The 17,971-nt window shown below is 39.1% G+C and overlaps 1 protein-coding gene across 1 annotated transcript in view; it reads right to left on the bottom strand.

The window, feature by feature from the left end:
• ST18 (ST18 C2H2C-type zinc finger transcription factor) overlaps positions 1 to 17,971 on the bottom strand; it is a 254,450-nt gene that overhangs the window by 119,037 nt on the left and 117,442 nt on the right. The gene's annotated exons all lie outside the window — the stretch shown is intronic.

The following is a 17,971-nucleotide window of genomic DNA, read 5'->3' on the forward strand; positions in this document are numbered from 1 at the left end:
TAGGCCTTCACCTAATGTTTCTAGGTCATCGCGTGATATGTATACAGGCATGTGTGCATGTACATACATTTATACACACATATGATTTATCACACAGATAATAGCTCTGCTACCCAGATAATGGTTCTGTTCTCCATCTCATAATGTAGACACAGTGTGCCTTTATGTATTTTTGAACATCGCAGCCAAGCGGCTCACACATCTCTTCCCCCTTTTTAATTCCAGAGGGAACTGAGAGGCAACATAAAACGTAAAGTATCTACTGAGGTCCATTTTGACAGCCTCCAAAATGCCTCAGAATAGAGGACACGCTCCCACTGGTAAGTTTCCTGCTTTAACCCTTAGATCAGTGGCTGTCAGATTTTAATATGCATAAGGATCACCTGGACACCTTGTTAAAATGCGGGTCCTGATTCTGACACCCTGATGTCCTGCATTTCTAATGAGGGTCCAGGTGCTTCCAGGACTGCACTTTGAATAGTGGAGTGTCACAGCAGCGGTTCTTAAACTTCAGCCGGTGTCAGAATCACCTGGAGGGCTTGTTAAAGCACAGGCTACCGATTCAGTACTCTGGAGCGGGGCCTGAGAATATACGTTTCTAACAAGTGCCCAGATGATGCAGGTGTTGATGGTTTGTCGATCACATGTTGAGAAGCACTGCCTTAGACAGTCACTATTAAATGCACTGAAGAATCCTAATCCCCAAAGGCAAAATACTCTACACGGAACAGAAGCACTTCCACTCTATTCTAGAGGTGTTTACTTGCTCTGTTCTTAATAGTTTATGATAGGAAGAAACAGAGAAAACGTGAATGTTCTGAAACATGTTCTGAGAACCACTTTATAGCTTATTGAACGTGATCTTCCCTTCAGAGGAAGCCATTCATGTCAAGAAAGAAACGGCAATTAAGTACTTCTTCATTACAGGTGCCATTATCAAATGTAAGCTCACAGATTATGAGTCTAAGACTGCACAATATTTAAACTTGCCAAAAGCAAATAAAATATGGGAATGAATTAATCAAAAATTATATCATAAAAACAAATTTTAATGTCAAGCAATGATGCAAATTTCTTTGAGACTTCAACGTTTTACCAGCCTTAGTAAATTCTGACAATTTCTAATGGGTACAACAAGTTTCTTATATACACCATATGAAGTGTTCTTTTTCGATCATTGCTATTTTGAGGAACACACTATCCTGAAATCTTGAAAGATAAAAAAAACCTTTTAGTCTAATACTAAAAATACATTTGCATTTCTGTTCATGTAAATATCTCAGTGATAAAGCTCTTAAAAGGGCATTTTGCAACATCATTCATAAAAATACATGTTTTAGGAAGAGGAGAATACAACCAGTTGATAATAAGGTAAATTATGGAACGAAACATTGCTGAATGTGATTTAGTAAAGAGAGAAAGGTGAGTCGCCCAAACCCCAAGTTTCTCACTGAGCAGAAGTTAGATGCTTCCGCATTGATTTATTCAGGCCAGGAAAAACTACTCAGTATCCTGAAACATGAACTTATTAAATTATACTCTGGTAAAGCTGGGAGACAATGGCACAATGTAAGAAATATCAGTAAGCACAGGAGAAAGATTTTAAAAAGAATCAATGCCCCTTCTGAATCCTTGCCATCACTCATTGGGGTTTGCTATCTCACTGATGTTTGTGTTTTTTTTTTTTTTTTTAATGAAGCTACTTTAAAAGTATCAATCTCAGAGCTCCTGGGTGGCTCAGTCAGTTGACCATCTGACTTTGGCTCAGGTCATGTTATCACGGTCCGAGCCCCTCATGGGGCTCTGTGCTGACAGCTCAGAGCCTGGAGCCTGCTTTGGATTTTGTGTCTCCTTTTCTCTCTGCCCCTCTCGTGCTCGTGCTCTATCTCTGTCTCTGTCTCTGTCTCTGTCTCTCAAAAGTAAATCAACATTAAAAAATAAATAAATAAATAATAAATAAATGAAATAAATAAATAAAAGTATCAATCTCATCTAAATGCAAGAAAATGATAATGTCACAAATAAGGAATTGGATTAATATCAGTGTAACCAACCCTCTTGATATAGAACGGTATTATTTAATAAGTTCATTAACTTATTTACTCAAACCTTCCCGGAGATGAGAGGGAAAACATTTACGTCAACAGGTAGAGTTTTACGTCAACAGGTGAGTAGAGAGGGATATATGGTGTGTGCCACACTAATAGAACAGATATATCCATTGTACAAATCAGAGAGGCAATAAAATGAAAATCTTTGAGGAGATGTGGGTGTCGAGTTTATTTCTTGGTAACATGGGGGAATCACCTGATGGCTCTGATGAGAACTCTCCTCCAAAAGCACAAACAGCAGCATGTATAGTTGGAGTAAAGCACTCACAATCATACCCATTTAGAATGAAAATACACACTGTTGTCATGGGCTGAACCTGCATGTGACTACCAAGCTCCTAACTGGTCTTTCTCCTTGGATGGTTTTTAAGGGTTACAATGAATCCGACTAAATACGTGCCTTTGGTCATTTGAACATCTGGTTTTATAGTTGCCTCCTGTGATTAATCAGAGGTTAGTACAGTTCACAGCAGGCATTTTGTCCTATGCTTATCCAGTTCCAGTCTGTTATTTTTGTTGGTTTTCATTGGCCAATCGGTTTCTCCCTATTACAGTGTTTCATTAGCTGTGGCAGACTAGTGAGGGAATCTGACCTTAGTTTGCTGTCAGAGGTAACAGGTTACATATTTTGGGGCCACCTTGTGTTTTTCCCAAAAAAGCGTGTGCGGGAAGAAAGTGTCTTGGAAGAACTATGGGATCCCTGCTTTTAGAGACCTCACAGACACAATGTGTTGTCATCGCGAATGATAAGAGTGCTCGTGAAACGTAGGCTCTACGTCAGAGGAACCTGTATGGGTTTCCTTCCATCTTGTTAAGACCTCCTGCTTCAGGTCTGGCTCCGCGTTCCCATAGGAAGCTTCGCCTACACCTATCACAGCACCTGGCCCACCAGGACGAGTCACTGTTGACATGTACGTCATCTGCTCTAGACAAGACACTCCTGCAGGGCAAGGACAACCTCCCTTTGGCTTCCCTTCATAGAAAAGATACTCAACAAGAATGCTGACTGAGTACCAGGGGACTAATTAAGAAAACAGGAACTATACTGAAGTCACTGCCTCTGTGATAGGGATTTTAGGAAAACAATGAATGTAGTATTTAGAGATGAGCCACGAAAATAGCCATACAGTATAGCAAAAAGCTGTGCTGGTGAAAGCACACGTTTAGATTAGCTAAGAGTAATAGATGCAATTCTCTAAAGTAGATTATTGAATTATTGACAGTGTATCTGATGACTAGTGAAGTAGAAAATAATGATCTTAGGGGCACCTGGGTGGCTCAGTCAGTTAAGCATCCAACTCTGGTCCTGATCTCATGGTCACAGGATCGAGCCCCACGTTAGACTCTGCATTGGACATGCACCTTGCTTGGGATTCTCTTTGTCCTTCTCTCTGGCCCTCCCTGCTCATGCACACACCCCCTCTCAAAATAAATAAACCTCAAAAGAAGAAAACAATAATCTTACAAACAGTTTGCTTCCAAATTGAGATTAATCTGACAAATTAAAAAATGGACAAAAAGCACATGTAATACTACTATATCTTTAACACACAAAACTAGAGATTCGACACAAAGGGAAGGGGGTATTGAAATTTAAGAAACGCCACTGCCAGTTGAACCACATGTTAAAATTACAAGAGTAGCACATTACAAATGCCTAAAAAGAGTACACACAGCAGTTATTAAAAACCATAAAATAATAAGATAATGAAAGAAACATAATATTGACCATGAAAATATAAATGAATGTTCTATGAGGCAGACTGATCTCGAATTACAATACTGGAGGTGGGGAGGACAGAAAGAAGTAGATGATGCTTTGAGTGAAATGCATTTAGGAGGGGAAAGGTAAAAACAAAACCCAGATGAGGCTTTCAGCTATCGCTGCCATTAATTTGTGCGTCGACACTGATTCAGGCACCAGACTAGGCAGTTTCTGTTTCTGTTATCTTATCTAAACCTCACAACGACCTAGGGAGGTTGACATCATTGTTAGTCCCGGAAGCTGTGCAAACCTAGGTCACACTGTCAGTAAGAGCTAGTACTCAAAAGCATGTCTGAGGCCAGTGTTGATTCCTGCTATGTAGCACTGGCTAAGAAGGCAGCGTGATGCTGGACAACTATGTGTTTCTCTGAGCAAAGCGTAGAAAGACCTACAAGGATAGAATGAAGTCAAGGAATGTTTTGTGCCGCATTTAGACTAGATACAGGCTCCACAGAATGTTCAGAAAATCAGTAATAAGTGTTAAAATAATAAAGACACTGAAATATGGCTTAAAAAATCACGAAGCCATGGGGTGCCCAGGTGGCTCAGTTGTGATCTTGAGGTTCATGAGTTTGAGCCCCACATTGGGCTCTGTGCTGACCTCTCAGAGCCTGGAGCCTGCTTCAGATTCTGTGGCTTCCTCTCTCTCTCTCTGCCCCTCCCCTGTTAGTGCGCTCTCTCGCTCTCTCTCTCTCTCTCTCTCTCTCAAAAATAAATAAACATTAAAAAAAAATCATAAAGCCAGTATATAGGGAAGACAGTGATAAATGACCTGGAAATGATTTGTTAATGACGGGAGATCCTGAGCCCTGGCCCAAGGCAGATTTAGAGGGTTCCATGCTTTGTCACAGAACTAACACCAATACGAGCTGGGATCCTAACTCTGACATCTGCTAGTTCTAGATCTCAGAACTTTGTAACCTCCCTAATCATCAGGTTCTTCATCTTCTAAAAGGCTGTGATAACAGAACCTCCCTCTAGAGCTGTGAGGATTACCGTGATAAATCATACATAAAAGGCAAGGCACACCATAGAAATTCTACAAAATTCCATGATCCCAAACTCACCCCTTATGCAAAGCCCACAGGTAGGTAGTACCCAATTCATAACCCTGTGTGGTCATGGTGAGGCCATGTGTTGATAAGATTGATTAAATCTTTGGATATTAAACAGTAGGAAAATTCTTTTAAGTATCAGTCAAAAATACTTGTTAACTTTTTAAATTCTATTATTTCTTTGTGATAGATACTGCTATAAATGTTTTGTGTATATTAGATGTTAACTCAATTTGTACAACAATGATATGGATGAGGGATTACTTATTATTCTCATACTTCAAATGAGGAGATTAAAACAGAGAAGTTAAGTACTTGCCCAGAGTTGCACAGCTAGGGAGGAGCAGTGCAGGGAACTGAATTCTAGCTCCAAGGTGCAAGTATTTTATCACAACAGTCTCTCATCATCACAAGGTCGGTGACAGAGAAGCAGGGATAGACAGCAGAAATTATATTCCAGTGTGGCAGCCAAACCAAAAGCCAAGGAAACAATAAATATACAGAGCAATCTAAGCAGTGATATGCACTATTGGGAAACAATGCAAGCTGGAAGTTGGGGGTATTTCAGATTGAAGAAGGAATAATCTTTATTCATTTGAGAAAGAGCAGAAAAACCATGTGCTCTGTGAAAACAGAGCCCTCTTATTGAGAATATATAAAGAACAATTGCAATTCAATAATAGAAAGACGGGGGAGGGGGTAAAAAAAAATAATAGAAAGACAAAGTTCCCAGTTAGAAATGTGCAAAGGATGAGGCACCTGGGTGGATCAGTCAGCTGAGCATCTGACTTCAGCTCAGGTCATGATCTCATGGCTCGTGAGTTCGAGCCCCGCATCCGGCTCTGTGCTGATGGCTCAGAGCTCAGAGCCTGGAGCCTGCCTTGGATTCTGCGTCTCCCTCTCTCTCTGCCCTTCCCCTGCTCACACTCTGTCTCTCAAAAATAAATAAACATTAAAAATAAAAAAGGGTGCCTCCGTGGCTCAGTTGGTTGGGCATCTGACTTCAGTTCAGGTCATAATCTCATAGTCTGTGGGTTTGGGCCCTGCGTCGGGCTCTGTACTGACAGCTCAGAGCCTGGAGCCTGCTTAGGATTCTGTGTCTCCCCCTCTCTCTACCCCTCCCCTGCTCATGCTCTGTGTCTCTCTGTCTCTCAATAATAAATAAACGGTAAAAAATAAAAATAAAAATAAAAGAAATGGGCAAAAGACTTGAATAGACATGTCTTCAAAACAGACATACAAATGGAAATAAGCACGTGAAAAGATGTTCAACATTATTAGTCACTAAGGAAATGCAAATCAAAATCACAATGAGATACCACATTATACCCACTAGGATAACTATAATGAAAAAGACAGACAATAACAAGTGTTGGTGAGGATGTACAGGAATCAGACCTCCATAGAACTGTTGGTGGAAATGTAATTTTACTGCATGGTGTTTTCCAATGCAGCCGCCTTGGAAAACAATCAGGCAGTTCTTCAAATGGTTAAACATAGAGTTACTATATAATCCAGCAATTCAACTCCTAGGTACATACCCAAGAGAAATGAAAACATATGTCCACAGAAAACTGTACTGGCATGTTCATAACAACATTATTCTTAATCTTGGAAAGTCAGAAACAACCCAAATGTCCATAAACTAATGAATGGATAAAACTAAGTATATCCAGTCAAGGGAGTATTATTCATCAGTAATAAGGAATCAAGTACTCATATGTGCTAAAACACAGATGAGGCCTTGAAAAACATTATGCTAAGAGAAAGGAGCCAGTCACAAAAAAAAGACCACATACTGCATGATTCCATTTATGGGAAATGTTCAGAATAGGCATAGCTACAGAAACATAAAGTAGATTAGTAGTCGCCTAGACCCTGGGGTGGAGGTGATGGCTAAAGGGTGTAGAGTTTCTTTGGGGGAAGAAGATTGTTCTGAAATCGATTGCGGCAATGGATATATAGCCCTGAATATACTAAAGACTGTTGAACCATACACTTTAAATGGGCAAATTGTACGGTACGTGGATTATATCTCAATAAAGCTGTTTTATAAAACAGGTGGAGCCGTGCAGACTAGAATGAGGAATCTGCACCTTATTTTAAGTGTGATAGGATGTCCTTGAATGGCTTTGAGCAGAGAAGCGAAAGGAAGGAAATCCGTTTCTAGGCCACAGCGTCATCCGGGTATGAACAGTGGGACCTTGTCTGGGGCAGAGGTGGTAAAAGTAAGAAAGCTAACAGTTGGAAGTTCTATCTCCCAGATAAAATAAGGAAAAAAGTACCAAAAGAAGAGACATTAAGCACAGAAATGGGTCCGCTGCCTGCTATGATCCAAATTCATTGCCCCTAACGTGCCGGACACTGTCCTGCGTGGAGAAAAGCCAATCTCTTCCTCCTGCTTTTCACTCCTTGCTCCTCACGGAGGAGGAGAGGACACTCCCCACTTCCCCTTCACCCTTCCTAAGTTAAAACAGTTCAAATCCGAGAGGAAAGTCCCCAGCTCTTCTGGTTCCCATTAGTCTTCCGTGTTTCGGTGTCAGTATCAATTATACATAACAGGTAAAACCTTTTGTTTTTAACAATAGGATGTGAGTGTAATAATACAAAGTACCAGGTTAAAGGCACTTGCCATACAAAACCATTTCACATAGAGATGATTTAGAATTTGTTGCCTGATTTCACAGGGAATGTTGAGGCTATCAACTCTGAATGGTCTTAGCCTCTTACCTCTACACTTACAAGTATATTTCTGTCTCCACTCCTACCTTTGCTCTAGTTGTAGAGGAAGAGGCTTTCTCCTTCCTTCTAAGGGTAGGTTCTCCATGGAGCTCCATTACATTTGCTTCCTACTTCATCTAGTTGGTTTCCCTTCCAGACCTTCAAACTTTTGAGTGTTCTTCTCTCCTCTGGTTCCTTTCCATCAGTATACAAACATATTTCTCCTCTCTATATTGATATCTCTGTGCTTCAGAGTCAAACTTCTTCAAATCCCTCGAGACTTTTTGTTGTCACCTTCCCTTCCCTATGCAATTCATGGCCATCTGGCTTCAAACCCCTCATTCCACTGAAGCTTCTCTAAGATCACCGGTGGCTTCCTACTTGGAGTAGCCTGTCGTGCATTTTCAGTCTGTGGTCTTAAGTCATTGCTTTCCTTAAGAAACTGTTCACGTCTTTGTTTTGTCACTCCTGGATTTCTTCAGCTTTCTCTAAGTTCCTTCTTCATGGACTCTCCTCCTGTTTTCCCATTATCTACTGATATTCCCTGGGGTTTCTAATTTGGGTCCTTTTCTCCCTATATTATCCTTGGAAGCCACATCCAAATGCCCATCTCTCCACCCCATGTCTCACTCTTGAATTTCTGATCCACTGGTCAAATGTATACTCAACATCACGCCTGTTTGTCTGTACTCAATGTGTACATCATCTTTTCCTGTAAATAACCTCTTCCTTCTGAATCTCTTATCTTGGTTATGTAATCCAAGCCAGATGGTTGTCATTTATGACTCTTGACCAGTTTTCAAATTCATGTCCTGGGCTTGCCTCTTGCATGGCATAGGTCCCACTGTATTCTGAATATCAATGTGCTGTGTCACCTACTATGGTGTGAGATCTTACAGTGTTTATGTCTGTCTACACTGCTTTCCACAGCTTCTGGAACATAGTAGGTTCTTAGTTAGTTTTTTGAATGGATGGATTCAAGGCTCTGTAAATGCCTCTTCTTTGAAATAATGCTACCTCGAAGCAAAGGTGGTCATTCTGTTCTTCAGGCCATAACGTTACCTTTCAGAGGAGAAACAGAATTGACAAAACCTGATGAGATGCCCTGGCCCCACCTACATCAAGGTTGAGTGGCAGAGTGGAACTGCCTGTGACCACATCCTGTTTTACCTTTGCACAGGCCACAGTGGTACACAAGCCTAGGTAACCTGTTCACAATTTCTTAGTACTTGGCTTTCTTGGAAAATTTAGTACGTGTAAAATGCAAACAATATCTGAAAATCATACCCAGATGAATAAACTATTTTAATCTCTTGTGAACTTAATATGCTATCTACCTAGGAAGAGTTCCATTGTGACTAAAAGTCTTCATTCTTACATTCTTTCTTTCTTACAACAAATACTTGTGCAATTATCACCATGTTCAAAGCTTCTCTGCCAGATTCTGAGAAGAATAAAATGACTTTATTTTATTTATTTAAGTGTATTTATTTTGAGACAGAGAGACAGCACAAGCGGGAGAGGGGCAGAGGGAGAGAGGGAGAGAGGGAGACACGGAATCCCAAGCAGGCTCTGCACCGTTATCGTAGAGCCTTACTTGGGATTTGATGTGAAGAACCGTGAGATCATGACCTGTGCCAACATCAAGAGTCGGACACTCAACTGACTGAGCCACTCAGGCGTCCCAAGAATAAAATGATTTTAAATATAGTTTCTCTTCTAAAGGATTTTTGTCAAATCTTATTAAGTTGGCTCTTTTCAGTTACTATTATATTTTCAACATGGTATTTGCAAAGGATGTAAAAATGCTTTGACGATAATCTTCCATAGTCATAGAAGGAAACTATTTGAGTGTTGTGACAGTAACTGCTCGAGATCTAAAATACAAAAATAAGTATTACAGTGTCTAAACATATCTGCAAACTGCAATCCATGTTTTGAAATAGTTTTTAAGCAAAGAGAAATCTTAACAAACCCACAGAGAGAAGGCTCAGAGGTCAAATGTACAGAGGTTGGTACGTCACACCCGAGGCCACGTATGTTCGGGTCAGTGGGAGCCCTGACCCTATAGCCCCGGATTCCCTGGCTGGTTGCCCCGCCTCCTCATGGCACAGTCTTCTCATCCGTAAAAAGGGGCCGTTGACAGACCTTCACTCTACCCTATAGGTTGTTGCTCTGCTCGTGGTTGTTGTGTGAATTAAAACAATTCATAGATGGAAAGTACTCAAGAGGGTGGTTAGCACCGTGTCATTGTTATCATTATAAAATAGAAAAAACAACACCAAACAAAACAAAACATGTCTTCTGCTTGACACCAAAGTACTCAGAGGCAGAATTCAATTATCAGATGCTTCTAAGTATCTGTGTGGATGCTCACAGATTCTGCGAGCAAGATTTCTGGCTGTTTGGCCAAATGTTTAACTTTTGATCTGATGTTTAGCATCAGAGCTACAGCTCATATGGTTCTTAGCACAGGCTACTTCTGAAACCAAGGTTAATTGGCATGCTAAATATGGATGTCTTAGAGAGGTATAATAAAGGCTTAGGCTGTCTCTGAATTATCTTTCAAACTGCTGGGATGTTTGCATTATAAAAAGTTCACAGAGTTATAGAATTTGGGGAATGACAAGGAGCATAGGGTTTACCCAGCATTAACTCTTAATATGGCAGATGCTATCAATAAGGAAAATGAAGCAACTTGTCAAGTAAGAATCATTTGACTACTTAATGATATTTAACTATGAGTGCAACCCAGGCACACTTGAGACCCACTGTCATTTGATACGACGTTGCTGACACTGTTTCTGCCCCTTCCACCCCCCTCCACCCCCACTCTGTGCCCAGACACCCTGTAGCATAGGAACAGATTAAGAGCATAGATTTGGACACTGGTAACCGAAGGAAAAATGTCTTAAATGTCTCTCGGTTTCAGTTGCCTCGCCAGCAAAAAGGGAACACGAGTGGAAATACCATGGGTATTGATTTATAGAATACCTACAAGGAACTTAACACACTGGGTGGCACAGTGTACGCACCTGGTAAATATTATTGTTCATATTGTCATACGTATCATCATTGTTACGAAAAAAATTCATCTGCATAATGTTTGTACCGAAAGTTCTTTTTCTTATTTGCCAAACCCTAAGAAATAGTTCTTGGGTCAATGATTTCACGTGTGCGTGTGTGTGTGTGTGTGTGTGTGTGTGTGTGTGTGTGTGTGAGGGAGGGAGAGAGAGAGAGAGAGAGAGGGAAACAGGGGACGTATATGTGCACGTTTCCGTTATTTGACAAAGCCAAGTCCTGGGATCCTATGGCTTTTTCAGATTGCCCTCAGCTCACTTGTAGTCTGCTGTGATATGGCCTATATATCAACTCTAATCTGCAAATCCTGGCCCTTGGAATCCCCTGGTTTGATTACAGAAGAAACATTCCCAAGGAAGTAAGCGAATCAGCTATGGAACATCACCAAACTTCAGAGGTTTATGGTGGCAAGGAAGGGCCCCACGAAGATACCTGCCAGGGGGAATCCGGTCAGTACATAATTTCATGCAGAAAAAGAAAAAAACATTTGAAAATCTGACCTTTAAGCTAAAAGGTTGGCATCAACACGTACACACTGTTTTACAATCTGAAATCTATGCCTGGAAGGTTATTCGATTGAATGTGAGTATTTCAGAAAAATAAAGCCGCTGGAATATTCTATTAGTTCAAAAAGTCTAAGGGAAATATACTTAATTTACCTGTGAAAACCAATGTAGGCAGCATTTGGGAAGATTTTTTTTTATTTGTTTGTTTTGTTTAGACTTGGAACCTGCCTTTCAGGAGTAAAATGAGAGAGCTTTAATCCCTAGGAAAAAAAAAATTCCCAAATACATCATAGAATCTAGGATAATCCTTCATGAAGTCAGAAGCAAAAAAAGAAAAAAAGAGAAAAATAACTTCCTCTACCATTAAAAATAACCACAACAGCAACCCCGATCTCCATCCTTTCATTTCCTCACGTCTGACATTCTGCAGATGACCGCCCTTATTTGTCCCTACATGTTTTCCAAAATATAAAAGTGAAATAGAGTCCCAAGGGCACTGTACTTGAAAGGTTATGAGAGTTAGAGAATTTTAACCATGCCTGCCAAATCAGCAGATGGCTTGTGATTATAATTATATGCATCAATAAAACGAATAATCTTTACAAAATTTGAATTTCTACTAAAGTAAGGGATTTAGTAAGCAGATGCAACAGAATGCATTTTCTTTAACCCTTTTGGTAGACACTGGTATCTTTCACACACACAAAAAGATCAAGGGCTGTGCACAAAATAGGTTGCATCCTCTAATTTTTGCCCCCTTTCTAAAGTAGTCATATTGTCAGCCTCAATCTTTCCTTGATTTCATGTTCTTCATGAACACATTTCCTTCTCACCCCCTTTCCACCCTCCAGAATAGAAATGTTTCGACTAATTCCTACCATTGTCTGATATTTGAAAGAAGAAAATTTAAAAGAGGTAAATGCCTTCATTCAAATTCATACCAAATAGACCACAGAAACAAAACAGCAAACAGTAGATGCATCTTTCTAGCTGATGGCATTCTTTACAAATTAGGTTTTCAATAACACAATTTTTCATTTTTTGTTTTCTGGTTCTCTTTAATCTACATTCCAGGAAAGAAAACACTGCTTATTCTATCTAAATAATTAACTATTTCATTTCTGCATAACATTATAAGTATCGATAACTAAGTTTTGTCTCATGCCAAGCATGAATTCACTCATACAGAAACTGGATACATACGTGATACCTTTGAAAAAAAAGATAAGGCAAGGTTTACTGGCCTTTAGCCATGTTTCTCCTTCATGGGGAAAAATCCAAAATTTAGGAAATGAAATTAAAGTTTCAAATTTTGGAAAAAGTGGAAAAATGTATCACAGAAATCTGTATACTCATTTTTTAATGAAATTATACTGTAAATGTTTTTCATGGAATTACCAAGTGTAACTCTTCAATAGTGTATCAATTAACATGCAGTTCACTATGACAGACCAACAAATATAATATGTGGGAGTTTTTGGAGAACGTGTATTCTGTGCAGTTAGCTCTGGCCCCTTCATATTTACACTATATAAATCAAATAAATGAAAATGTTCTGATCTACAAAGCTATTATATGTTGTAGATAACCCTATTCAATAGTATAAATAAGTTACTAATAAGACTTTGAAGGCATTGACAGTTTTGTGGGTCAACCCAATTTACTTGTGGATATACAGGATTTATGAGCTCTTAGCTCCAAAATTCTCTCAAAGTTGCCCCTTATATGTTGCAGGTCGAATCCTACGAGAACAGATATTCCTACAATCACAGTCTGGAGAATTAAACCGAAAAAGTAATAATTCTTGCCCAGAAGCTTATATGTTTGACGCAAAACCTGAGAGCACAACATTCAAATACTTACAAAGAAATTTAAAAAAAAGAGTTCATTGAAATGGAATTTTAAGACATTCGACAATAAACTATCTTCAAGTTTCTTTATGCAGGTGCTAAAATATTTTTCAATCGTAATGTCTTTGGAAAGGGAATTTTTTTCAACCACATCCAAAGTATCAACTGAAAGAAACCACCTAAGCCAAAACCTTATGAAATAAATCCTAAAGGGGCAAATAATAAAGATACTAATTTTAAAAATAAAAAAGAAATGAGGGGTAAACCTAATAATCTTATTACCTGAAGACCTTTGCTATAATTAACTACTTAAATTATAGATATGCCATTTGAAATTAGATAAAATTAAGTATTTCCGCTTACAGAAAGTTAAAGTTGAAATGTCATGAAATTCTAATGTATGCTTTTGATTGCCATTAATAAAAGTGTGCACAATAAGCCAATTTAATCATATATACTTAATGTTACACTTAGTATGTTTAACTTGTTACCTTAGACTGGATATGGGCACTCAGCCATGTAAAATGGAATTTTCACAATCCTTCAAGGAATCTCACAACATTTAAGGCTCTGGAAGGGAAAACACGAGAGAGTTCTGTACTGATGGAAGCGGACGTATAGCGAGTATATAACATGATACTGGGATGCCCAATTATTGTCTCAAACTCCAAGTGAAAGTTAAAAAACAAACACTTTTTGAACACCTACCATATGCCAAGGACTTTAGATACATTATCTTATTTAATTTTCACATGAGTTATAAGGCAAGATTTATCTACCCTGGCCCCCCATCTAACAGACCAGGAAACCAAGGCCCAGAAAAGTTAAATAACTTCTTCACAGCCACAGACTTAGTAAATGGTGGAACCAGGTCTCAAGCACATGAACTTGAGAAGGGGATGTCGTAGATTCTCTTGTTGCTTGTGTCGCTCATGTGGCACCTATAGTGACTTCTTCTCTAGGAAACGCTTTATAGTTCTTCCTAGATCGTAGACCCTTAGGTGTGAGAATGAGGTTCCGATATCACCCACAGCACCCAGTACAATCCTTTGAACCACGTAGTTTTAGTAATACTTATTTGTCATATAAGTGGATCTAAATAAAAGTTCCTTCTGTCAACAGAAATTAAGTTCCTTAAATTTCTTTAAAGAAAAAAGTTATAAAGCAGATAAATCCACTTTCTTGGTGTATTTCCATAGTTGAAATTTTTTAAACTCTCTCAAATTCAAGAATAATACTTAGAGAAACAAGTTCACATCAGCCAAAGTAATGATCTGTGCCCTCTCATCTTAATTACAACACAGCCCTATTTTGTGTTGAGGGATAGCAACTACCTTTCTGTGAAAGTTCCACTCGGTTCTGTCCACAGTGAGGCAACTGCACGGACTTCAGTCAAGTTTTCCCACCCTTTGTTGTACTGGTGAGGACAGGGGAAAAATGTTTATAGCCAACCAGAAGGACTGTGTGTTTTTGGAACAATTCACTCCTGTATTAATATGATGAACATTAGCAACTACAGAAAAATATCTTATAATACCTGAGACCCAAATCCAAAATCTTCACAACAGAAAAAAAAATCCCCGGTATATCTAGAATGCCTGGAAGAGGAAATTAGCTGCATAACTCTACTTGAAACTAAAATTGGTAGGTTGCAATTGTAGCCATTGTCAGATAGCTTGCTTTTCCCATGATTTCTCCCACATTGATGAGATTACTTGTGAGAAAGATCTTAATTTAGTAAAATTGTAGTGTATCTTCCCCACATATATTTTACTTGGCATTACTAAGACACTGTCATACCTGTTCACAAAATTTATTTCCTTCCCAATTCTGGTTACTATAAAAATAATAGAGTTTGTAATACATAATATAGGTTATATACTATATACACAGTCTTAAATGAATTATATAAATAGAGTGAATGTTGGGAACACATTTAGAAGAAGAAAAGTACTTTGAGACCAAAAAAAAAAAAAAAAAAAAAAAGGAAGAAGTATGTGACCTCTGGTCACCCAGACCATATTATAAACCTCTATCATGAATCTCTTGTGAATATTAATAATAAGTGATTTATTCTGTATCCTAAAATCTCTATATTCTTATGTAAATAAAAATGTTTCAGGGCAAGTCATGCCAGTTAGCAAACTGATTTCTGCATAATATGGAGAGTTTTAATTTATGAACAAATGATTAGGACATGCCATTCTAATATTAAATGACAGTGGTTTTAAAAATTCAATCCTGACACTGATACTATGAATCCATCCATTTTAAAAACACCACCCTTATGTTAACAATACTTTTTAAAATGTTTTCTGTGAGATTGTCAGAGTTTATTAAGCCACTGACAATCCGCTAAGCTGGCAGTTCTTAGAATAAAATATTTCATTTACCTGAATGTCTTGTAACAATATCATCCTCTCTTGAACTAAACGTCCTCTGAGTACACAAGTCTAAGGCAGGCAGACATTTCAGCAAGGCAAATAAGACTTTCTGGCAACTTCCTGTTGCCATATTTCTCTAAAGGATCCTGCAATGTTATACTTCGACACTGCAAATGCATTTTTCCAAGGGACACAGTAAGTCAATGCTGCTCAGTGTCAGAGAGCTTTGATTTTTTTCCCAAGTACAGCAAGCAAATAACCACTAATCCTATTCAATATTACAGATTCGCAGCAATGATTTTATTTGCAGATCCAAGAGAAATGGAACACAGGAAGAACAGAGACGCCTTTATTTTCTTGTTTTGTTGCATTTGATGGATTGATTTTTAAGATACTGATCAAGGAAATGGTTATCCCACAAATGAAATTAAATACACCTTAGCAGATGGGACGATTTTACATTGACAAGAATGAACCTCACTGCACGCATTCCTGCTCAAGGTTTCCATTATCTTTTAAAAGCAGTAGGACTAACTAAAATCAAAGTTGCCTGATGCCTCTGAAAGTTTTTCAAACCTGCACACACACCTGAATGGTCATCATTTGTGAAAGCACCGTCTCTCCCGCAAACAGCCTACCTTCCCAAATTCAAGTTCACTTGCATTCTGGGGTACACTTTACTTCTGAAATTCAAAAACTTTTATGAAACGGCAAAACAAAACAACAATAACAACAACGCAAGAGCACTGATCACTGAAGCAACATTTCCAGGAGTGATAGCAAAATCCCTTCATTCTGACCTACTTGTCGAGAACCGGACTTTCAGCCCCACGGTTAGGCTCAGATTTGTTCTACTTTCTCCCTAGGGCTTAATTGCCAGACTGACTTACCCGTGCCTCCTAGCCTTTGTTCTGCCTCTCACGCTGACATCAGGGAAGCAGTGATGTAGAATAAAGCAGGGGTGGGCTAGGTTAGTCCAGTGTTTGTGTCGTTGTGTGGTGTGCAGGGACACTCTGTGATACTCTAGTGAGCTGCTAAGCTTTTTTTGTAGGCTTTGTGTCATTTACTTAACGACCAATCTCATTAGCTGCCAGGGTACAATGGGCTGATGCATTTTCTATGTACATACTCTACACAGTGACCCTCAAGGTTGCCGAAGGTCTATTTAATCAGTCAAATGCTGAATATATTTGCAGTAAATCACTAAAAAAAAAAAGAAAAAATATATGGGACTACCGAGGTATCTTACAGGCTTACTATTTACGGGTGGTTATTTGCAGGTAATAAAATGCATGCATATTTAGCCAAAACAAGGGTAGAGCAGGCGAAGATGAATTATCTAGCTTGCACTGGTGACCTTAATTTTAGGAAACTTTCAGAATCAAAGATATTTTCTGTTTGCGAGGAACCCCGATTTAGAATGTAATTTCTGCCTTGGGATAATCATATTAGCAAAACAAAAAAGAATTGCTCTCCTAGCAGCTTCTCCTCACTCCAAAGTCACCCCCACCTCCGTCCCACCCCCTGCCCCAGCAGCCTCAGAACTGGCAAAGTTGCATTTATGCCCTCTTTCAGTTACAAGGTAAAAACCCTTTTAACTCCTATGAAAAATGAAATACTGAGAGCACTATGAATGAGGACAGCTGTCCATAAGTATCAGGGAGAGTTCTATTGTCCAGCTTGTCCCTGGATAAAATGAATACTTTACAGCAGAGGCTGTTCAGCTTGGCTAAAGAGTATGGGGAGAAGGGGAGGAGGTCACTGGAGATTTCGCACACTAATTTAATCTGGGAAAAGGACAGCCTCTGCATCTCCCTTGAACAGACTGGCAGCAATCTGGGCCCCCACAGAACTATCTCCTTTTGCCTGTGCTCTATTTATTCCTTATCTCTGTTTACCAACCGCTAGGTCCCTTTCATTCACACCACGAGGCCGTTTTCCTCCTATCAGTCAGCAGCTGACACTGTGGAAGAGCCTCAAAGGCAAAAAAAAAAAAAAAAAAAAAAAAAAAAAAAAAAAAGATCAAAACTAAACCAAAGCTGTATAAACAATGCAACAGTACAAGTAAATGCATAAACCCTGATTCTTAACCCAACCCACAGGGTGCAGACAGAATCTTTATAGTAAATCCAACAAACCCACCACAGTGAGCTATGGGCCACAGAGAAAGAAAAGTCAAAAACCATTCATGAAATCACCATCCAAAAAGAAGTGCTAAAATGTATGCAGGCTGCTGCAGCCGCCTACCTTCCAGGGATGTTCTTATCTCTATCATGGATCAATTAACTGGCAACCAGGAAACATTTACCTTGCCTGAGAGGCAAGCTATACATTTCTAAGGGAAACCTCACTCTCATTAAAATGCTGGCAGACGGAAAAAAAAAAAAACAAACCACCAATACAATCATAAGTTAAAGAGGATTCAACATTAACTTTTCCCACGCCTCAGCACATTGACTTCACTGAAATGATTCAAGAAACTGGGCATTAAACCTCCA

This window comes from Prionailurus viverrinus, chromosome F2 (genome assembly GCF_022837055.1).
Source record: "Prionailurus viverrinus isolate Anna chromosome F2, UM_Priviv_1.0, whole genome shotgun sequence".
NCBI lineage: Eukaryota > Metazoa > Chordata > Mammalia > Carnivora > Felidae > Prionailurus > Prionailurus viverrinus.